Source organism: Equus quagga, chromosome 4 (assembly GCF_021613505.1).
Source record: "Equus quagga isolate Etosha38 chromosome 4, UCLA_HA_Equagga_1.0, whole genome shotgun sequence".
NCBI lineage: Eukaryota > Metazoa > Chordata > Mammalia > Perissodactyla > Equidae > Equus > Equus quagga.
The window spans coordinates 92865243-92874893 of record NC_060270.1 but is presented as its reverse complement, the minus strand read 5'-3'; positions in this window follow the sequence as shown (position 1 = coordinate 92874893).

Sequence of the window (9651 nt, the reverse complement as noted above, 5' to 3'; positions counted from 1 at the left end):
ACTTTTTCTAGAGCTAAGTATTTTTTTTTAAGATTTTTTTTCCTTTTTTCTCCCCAAAGCCCCCCAGTACATAGTTGTATATTTTTAGTTGTGGGTTCTTCTGGTTGTGGCATGTGGGATGCCACCTCAGCATGGCTTGATGAGCGGTGCCATGTCTGTGCCCAGGACCTGAAACGGTGAAACCCTGGACTGCTGAAGCGGAGCGTGCAAACTTAACCACTCGGCCGTGGAGCAAGCCCCCATAGCTAAGTATTTTTATAGTTACATTTTATATCTATTGATTTATTCATTATAGCTCTTTTTAAAATGTTTTTAGCAATTATCCTGTGATTTACAATATACATTTCAAATTAATTTTTCTACCTTCGAATAATATTATACTGCTTTACATGTAGTATGAGGCCTTTACAATAGTATATGCCCAATTTTTCCCACCCATCCTTTTGCTATTATCGTCATATGTTTAACATATGCCATACGTCCTTTAGTTAGTTATTGTTTAGCACATTTACAAATAAGAAATACATTTTCATAACATTTTTATTCATTCCAGTTTCTACTCTCTTCATTCTTTGGTATAGATCCAAGTTTCCGACTGATCTCTTATTTCTTCTGCACGAAGAACTTCCTTTAGCATTTCTTGTAGAGTATGTCTGGCAATGATTCTTTCAGCTTTTGTCTGAGAAAAAAAATTATTTCTCTTTCATTTCTTTTTACTAGATATAGAATTCTGGGTTGAGACTTTTCCTCTCAATGCTTAAGTATGTCATTACACAACTTTCTGTTTGAAGAATTTCTGATGAGAAGTCTGTTTTAATTCTCATGCTTATTTCTCTGTAGATAAGGTGTGGGTTTTTTCTTTCTGGCTAACTTCAATCTCTGTCTTTCATTTTCGGAAGTTTGAATACCATATGCTTAGGGGAGTGTGTGTGTTTGTTTGGTATTTATTTTGCTTGGTGTTCTATGAGCTTCCTGGATCTGTAGTTTCATGTCTGTCACTTATTTTGTAAAATTCTCTGCCATTGTTTCTTCAGATATTTCTTCTGCCCCATTTTCTCCGTCTTCTCCATGTGTATATGTGAATCTGGTTGAAATTGTCCAACACTGTTGGGTGCTGTTTTCTTTTTTATTTATGCTTTCTTTCTGTGTGTTTCAGTTCAGTTCATTTCTTCTCACCTATCCCAAATTCGTAGATTCTTTCCTTGGCTCTGTTCAGTCTACTGATAAGCCTGTGAGAGGCCTTCGTATCTGTTACTGATATGCTTTTCCTTCTAGCATTTCCATTTGATTCTTATATTTTCCATCTCTCTCCTGAATTATTCATCTGATCTTGCCTGTTATCTACTTTGTTCTACTAGAGCCAATAACATATTAATCATAATTAAAATTCTCTGATTGTTCCAACACTTGTGTCATAACCAGGCTGATCCTGAGAAGTGCTTTGACTCTTCTGTGTGTGTATGTGCATATGTGTTTGCCTTTTCACATGCTTCAGAATTTTTTGTTGAAAGCCACTCATCTTGTGTAGGGCTGTAGATACTGGGCTAAATATTTTTTATAGTTGGAGATGAGCATCCCTTTTCTTCAGCTAGAACTTAAGCACAGTTTTTGTTAATCTGTTCAGAAGTTGGGTAGAGTTTGGGGCTTGTTGTTTTTAAGGTTGCCCTGAGTGTACCTCAGGCTTCAAACCTCTAGTGATACCTTATGTTTACAAAGTGGGCTGGTTTGATAGAGGTTCTCTCAATGTCCATTCCCTCCTTGGTTTTTCATCTTCCCTTTGCACTGCTGCCCAATAAAGATCAGTCTCCTGCAGCTCTCCCAGCGGTTCCCCACTGCTATTTTACTCTAATCATGCTAGCCTGATGGTGGGGGAAGAGAACATTCCCTGATGTTCTGATTAAGTCTCAGTCTCCGGCAGTGCTCTGTCCCTGGATCTGGCGGCGGTCTTCACAAGTACTCTGCCTCTCCAGCTGCAGAGCTGGATCTTGCTGGTATTTCTCCCATAGGAGAAATATGGATACCAGGTGGTATCCCTCCTGTAGGAAGGATGCTTCTTCTTTTTTTCTGTTCTCTTCTCCCACAGGCGGTGGACTTCCAGTACCCTATGGTGACAATTTTCATTGCTCTTCCCACTACAGATTAAGCCTTTTACCCTGAGGCGGAGATAGAGGAAATGAATTTGGGCAGAGTTTGGGCCATGGCTGCTGTTCTCTTTCTCAAGTCAGCACCATGAAATAAGCTTTCTCAGAATTCTTCCAAATCCTCCCTATAAGCACTGCCAGCAAGAATGTGCAAATTCCTCTCTATCTGTCACACCTAGGGGCTTTACACTCTCACACTCAGCTTCTAGCAATTTCTGGAAACATTTTAGCTGTATCTTCTTACCATTGTATGGGGTGTCTGGCAAAGTCTGCCACAAGTAAGTGCGTGCCCAGGTGCATTTATCCCTGCAGGCATCTCTCTCTCTATATTTGAGGTTACTTGTTTGCCCTGAGACTTCAATTCTCTGATGCGTCCAGCTATTTTGCTGTTGTAAGGGGGGGAGTGATATTCTTTACAGTTCTCTATGTTTCTGAGCCGAAACCGGAAGTCTTTTAGTCATTAATTTACAAACGACATAGAAGCAAAGAGGTAAAAGTGTATTCTATGAAGTAGATATTATTATTATTATTATACTTCAATTAAAATGGAAGTCTTTTGAATATATTAAATGAGTCAATAATTTTAGGAACAATGAAGAAATGTCAAGATACATTTTGGGAATTTTTTTTTATTGCATCTGAAAAAAGTAAATTTAACTTTTGCATATCTCTAAAACTATATTGGAATTTATTGTCTTTGAGAATCTTGTATATGTCCTTAAAAAACAAAAGAAAAAATTAGGCTTTTATTATTATATTCCAACTATCAAAAAAAAAATGCAATGTGATTTAATTTACTCTTTGATCAAGGATAGTCTTGTTTCCAAACCATATTGGATAGGATGATTTGGGCTGCAGGTAGCAGAGAACCCTGACTTAAATCATTCAAACAGTAGAAAATGTAATGTCTTGAAAGCAGTCCAGGAATAGTCGTCATAAGGTTGGCAAATTCAGAGTCTCCACCAAGATTCATCTCTGGCCTGAAAAATTCTGTACAAGATCATTTGCGATGACTCAGGGAAGCCAAGCAAGAACAGACAGGGAGCCCAGGCACTGGAATAGGTGAAGGTGTCTCTCAGAAACATCAGCCCAGGAACTGCACCCATTTCCAGTACAGAGAAAGTGGAAATGGTACTTTCCAATTTCCACATACATCATTCAGATTGTGGCCATTTGGCAACTCCCTTTCTGCATCAATTCTGACTGACAACACCGGCTTATTATGAGCCAGTATTATTCTAAGCACTTTACAAGCAATAGCCCAGGTAATCTTCACAATAACGCTGTGAGGCAGGTAGTGTTATTATTGCCATGTTACAAACGGGGAAAGCAAAGTTCAGTGGTGCTGAGTTACTTGCTTAAGGTCACTAAGCTAGAAAGAGGTGAACATGGGATTTGACTGTGACTCTCTAATCCACACTCTTATGTAATGTGTTGTCTTGCCTTGAACGTTTTCTCTCTTTGATTTCCTTGACTGGTCTTTCTCTGTTCCATTCATCAGTTCTTCCTCTTGCTCCAAAAATAAGAATTCTCCCCAAAGTGCTGTTTTTCTCATCCTCTGTGACCTCTCTTGCTCCCAAGACTTAAACTACCATGCCATCACCGTGGCAATGATGAACAGGTATACTGTCCGATCTCTTGATGACTATTCCATACATTCTCTATCCTCAAACCTCCAGCATGACCTCTCCGATCTCCTTCTCAGCTGATGCTTTGCTTCTTATCCCAGCACAACCTAAGGAACTCAAAAGAACAAAGGTATCATCTCAAAGTAGCTAGGAGGGACCATAAAATCAACAGAGCATGTCTAGGCTAGTCAGTCAGGTCATTTAAAGTTACAGTATGGTTTCCTTTCTACAATGTGGCTTCCCTTATGTCAACCTTGTGTTGAGCCAGTATCAATTCTTTATCAGTAACAGAGCCTGACTGTTAGCTGACACACGGCTTCCCTGAATAAAAACTTCACTAACCAGGCTTCCTTGCATCTAAGTGAGGCCACATAACTAATTTCTGACCGATTGGGTTACAAGCATCAGTATAAGTGAAATCTGAAGAAATGCGCCTAAAGCCAGGAAGCATGCTTTGTTCTGTTCCTTCCTCTGGCTGAAATGGCCCCTGTTCTGTCCCATGCTAACTGGAACATGGGTGAAATGGCTGGAATAAAACAATCTCCAGGGCCAACCTTGGAGTATTAGAATTTTATTAAGGGACTTTTAGATTCCTTTACCAAAGAGTGTTCTTTCATCCCATCACTCACTAGGAAGGTGTGTAAGAAAACCTCTAAACCCATCTCTGTGATTTGTATCCTTTTGACTCATTTTATTCACTCCATTTTATTTATATTAGATAGCACACACAATTAAAACTGTTAAGACCACATTTGAGCATGTAAAAAAGGCGAATATTTCTTACCTTGTCAAAAAAGGGAGAAAGGAAAGGGAGAATATGGCATTTATTAAATACGAGGTACTGTGCTATGGTCTTTTTTTATGTTATCAAGCTTTGTCCTCACAACAGCCTTGTTTGGCAGGGCTATTATCCACCTTTTATTGATGAGATAGTCAAGGTTCAGAGAGGTTCCTTCAACATGGTGCTGAAATGGCAATGCAAGGTTTGACCTCAGTGTCTGAGTGTGAATTTGCTGATTTAAATAATGGATTGGTATGGGGTAGAATCCATTGGGTTAGTTCTAATGTCTCACGTGGTTTTGTCCAGTGGAAAAGAAGAAGCAGTCTTCACCCATCAATATGCCATCACTTTTTAGTGATGAAATCATGATACGTGGAGAGCTCGTACAGGGCCTGGGACATAAAGTATGTTCAAGAAATGCTAATTTCCTGTCTTATCCCCTTCTTCCTCCTTTAAGAAAGATTATGTAAGAAGGGCTTTGTGGAATACTTGAAATAAATATTTGAATGTTTGAAATATTTGCATAATTAACTGCATATAAGGCATGCCTTAGAAATGGTTTCTTTAGTGATGCAGTCTCGGTGAGCCGAGTCGTCAAAAGAAAGATTTCTTGGACTCTCAAGTTCTGGCAGTAGTGCTCCTTTATTCGGAGAATAGCATGGAGTAGCATAGGGACAGGACCCACGGGCAGTGAAGAGCTGCAGGCATGGGGACAGGACCCATGGGCAATAAAGAGCCACAGCATAGGAACAGGACCTACGGGCAGTAAACAGCTGCAATGTGTTGTGGGTTAGAGCTAAATTTACAAGGCATGGGTATGTGCGTTATTTCTTTACAAGACAAAGGAAAGATCATGAAAAAAATTGTTAAAATGGTATCAGTGCAGGTGGGGTCTGGTTATTGGGTGGTCCTATAACTTTGGATAGAAATCAGATAAGATCAGGTCAGGACGCCCGGAGGATGATATAAATCAGTATGTAGGGCAGGACATCTTGGACTTCTCTCCCTGGGGCAGCCTTGATCCTCATCATTTAGTACTTACTGTTTCTGATTCGTGTTTAATAAAGTGTGTTTTGGTTTACCGGTTTGCACTGTAAGCCTGAGAAATCAATTATCAAGGGTTGTAAAGCAACCCCGAGAATCATTGTAATCATAGTCTTCAGATAAAAATACTCGATATGGCTCATCTACTGGTGGAAAACCCAGAGCAGTACCATTGTACATTTCTGTGTGGAGCGCACACCTCTAAGATAGTCCAGACCTTTTTCTGCTTTAGCCTCAGATTATTAGCAAAGATAGTAGGCATTTATGGGTTGTCCATTGTAGGCAGCTGCAGTAGGGTTACAGTTTTCTCCTGTCTATGGCTTTAATTTGCACTGTTATGTGTGGCTTTCCAAATTCCAACAGACAAGTTCAACTATGTCTCATTTACAATAAAATTTGTTTTCGATTCAGATTTCATCAACCAGCTTAGATTTGTAAGAAGGGCAACAACACCAAATCCTGTTCCTAGTTTTGATTATCTATGTGGAATTTTTTTAAAGAACTCTCTGTTTTGACGATAAACAGGAATATTCCATTTGGCCGTACTTACAATACAGGGGCTGTATTTGGAAAACATTCATTAACATTCAGTAATTTAAGAATCCTTAGTGTCTAATTATCAAAGTGAGTTTAATTACCACAGGCATCCATTCATTTAACTGGCTGGAAGCACAAGAAGAAATTAAATGATACCAATGCCAATTTGGCCCCAAAGTCTTCATTCCATATTTATTTATCATATTCATAAGAAAAGTGTTCTTGGTGATTGCCCTTACTTCCGTGTGCTGGAAACAAGCCCACAAAACCACAACAGCAGCTCAGCATTCTCTACTCAAGAACCCAGTTAAAATTAAAAGAGCCTGGCACCTTCAGGTATCATATAGTATAAGTTATAAATCCTCTCTTGCTATTGGAGGACAACAGGATAACTGGTTTCATAACAAATCACCATATGTCTAACAGATATTTATCACAGGCAGATGTGACAGGTAGTGGAGAACAGACTGAAAATAAATAAGTCTCTGCAGTATTATTATCATTTTGCTCTACCTAGAAGTGTCATTGCTTTGCTCCTTCCCAAAGCCAGGGAGTTCTCTGAGCATCCATTGTTGCTGATGCTGATTTCACTGGCCAGAGATGCTGACTACTTTGGCTTTTCCCCTCAGAAGGTCAGCCAGAGGTTACAAGGGTACTCATGTCCTGTTTACCCAAAGAGGACCTCCTGTTCTGTCCCTTGGCATGACCACTTTCACAGTTACTTACGTGGAAGGCCCTGTGTCGTGCTGGCAAGGAGAACGCCAGTCAATTTCACCACCTTCTCATATTGTCAGCTCTGGGAGCATCAGCAAGATCTGCCTTTCAGCAACTTTGAGAGAGATGGAGATCCTACCCTCTGAAAGGGGGGAGAGGAGAGCGTCTTAGAAACTGTGGCAAAAATGATCTCAGGGTCTAAAAAGAATACAAACAAGGCTGGCAACAAGGGTTAACAATATGATAGGTCACCGCCTATCCTAGGGTGGAAATGACAGCTTACCACTATACATTTTTCTTTCTAAATCCATTTTTTTATTTTTGTATTTTCATGTAAGGTGGTCTCCTTTCTGTATTTCTGATTAGTATTTCAGATTTTTGCATTTCAGATTTGGGTAATCTGTTACCCAAGTATACTAATGTCTATCACAACTCCTAGTAGATGTTCAAGAAATATCAACTGATTATGATTTACTATCTGGAGGGATAATGAAAGAAACTCTAATTTTTTTTAACAAAGTGCTTTTCTGAGCTTTTAAAAAAAAAGCTACAGGTTGTTGAAAAGGTATCAGCCACTTGAATCAATAAAAATATCTGAGGGTCATCTCCTTCCTCCTGCTTAATATGAGAATAGTGTCACAATTCCAATTTCCGAGACTCAACATTTACCAGAGTAATTGCCTGCATCATTGTGGACTCGTGTTCATTCTGTCTTCTAGCTGGCAACCCTTTTGATTTATATAGCATTGAAAAGTCAATGGTGAGACTTACATTCTTTCTATCCCACTTTCAAAATCTTGGCAGATCTGATTTTCAAAGTGGTCTGAAAGAATGAGAATAAGGCTGCTGAAACTGCCTGATTTTCCACCATGAATCTTGTTTAAATCTTAACCACAAATAATTTAACATGCTGTTTGTTGCCGAAAGATGCAGCCAAGTCTTCCCATTATTGTTCAGGAAAGCGCGACTCTTCACAATGCCGTCTCCAGTCCATCTCTGTTTTAAATGGTGGCCCACTGCAGTCACAGTCCCGTGAGTTCACACATACATCTCATTTTCCTGTAGAAACAACTTGAACTAGTGCTTTAGCAAAAATTTTTAAAAGTAAGGTAAAGTTTATAAAATTTTAGCAAAATTTTTTAAAAGTAAGGTAAAATATTATATATTCTAGTGCTAAATTGCTTGAATAACACATAATTTAAAAAAGAAAAGAAAAGGAAAAAGGCTGATCAGGAAGGCCATGGCCAAATTAGACCCACTAAGGTTATAACTGAAAGGGTTTATTTGTGTAATAGAGCCCATTTCTGTCCTAATGCAAGCCTGCCACATCTGGACACCAAATTTATTCCTATTGATCTTCATCTTCAATTTTAAAAGCATCTCTTGAAAGGCTGCTTGCACAGCCAAAAAAATAACATCTAAAAATTACCCTTGAACATCAGTATTGGGTCTGGTTGACTGATATCTCAGACTGATCATCCTAATTTGAGTACCATATGCAACTATATTTTCTGGAATCCAGAGTACCAGAGTAGGCAGGTATATTGTGAATAGAGATAGAGATAGAGGTAGAAGTAGAGAAAGAGAGAGACTGACAATGAAAGAATAGAGACCCAAAGGGCTGGCAGTCAGCAGTAGAGTAGAACAGCAAGCAAATTCGTTAATTATACCTTCCTGCTTCAAATGAGCAAGCTAGTTATTTGTTTACCTAAGAGTCAGTAGTGCCCCCAGGCTACAGACCATAATAAACACCAACAAAGGCAACGATGTTTGCCATAGGATGAATATATTTAAATTTCAAAGTTTATATCTATCTCACCCAGAGCAAAGTTCAGGCAATATATCTATGTGAAACCCTAAAACAGAAAGCACAGTCTTTGGAATCTAACTTTATAAAAGAAGAAAATACATCAAAAACCAATTTGGGGGCCGGCCCAGTGGTACAGCGGTTAAGTGAGCATGTTCTGCTTTTCGGCAGCCTGGGGTTCGCTGGTTTGGATCCGGGTGCGGACATGGCACCGCTTGGCAAGCCATGCTGTGGTAGGCGTCCCACGTATAAAGTAGAGAAAGATGGGCATGGATGTTAGCTCAGGGCCAGTCTTCCTCAGCAAAAAGAGGAGGATTGGCAGTAGTTAGCTCAGGGCTAATCTTCCTAAAAAAAAAAAAATTGTTCTTCCCCACCTATCAAGCAGTTCAGAGAAACATCTGCATCTATTGCGGGTTGTCAGACTACACGTGTGTGTCACCTTCAAGAAAGTAAATATATGAAAGGGTATAGATTTTCTGTTCTATTTATAGTAAATTATGCTATATGCATGTATGCATAATAAGAATGGTAAATATTTACTGAATATCTACGGTGGACCGGGCACTTGTAACTGGTACATTATGCATGAATAATTATGGAATAATCAAAAGACTCTCTTTTGTTCTTTTCTGGTATCCCACTATTCTTTTTAAATGTTAAGTACCTGCCTCTGCTCCTAAATGAGTATCAGGAAGGACCATGAGCTTCTCTCCTAGTGTTCTAAGTCTACTTTAGGTAATACAGAGATTTCACATCAAAAATTAGAATATCCAGTACGTAATAATAATCATCAAACTCACAGTGTGATTTAACATCAAATCTCAACTCCTTCCCCACGTCTGCAAACTCGAAGTGGGAAAGGGGTGTGGAGGGCTTCCCTCCTTCATCCTCTTGCTTCTGTCCTCTCCCTTGCACCCCACCTATGATGGGTAATTTTGTGTGTCAACTTGGCTAGGCCACGATACTGAGATATTTGGTCAAACATTATTCTAGATATTT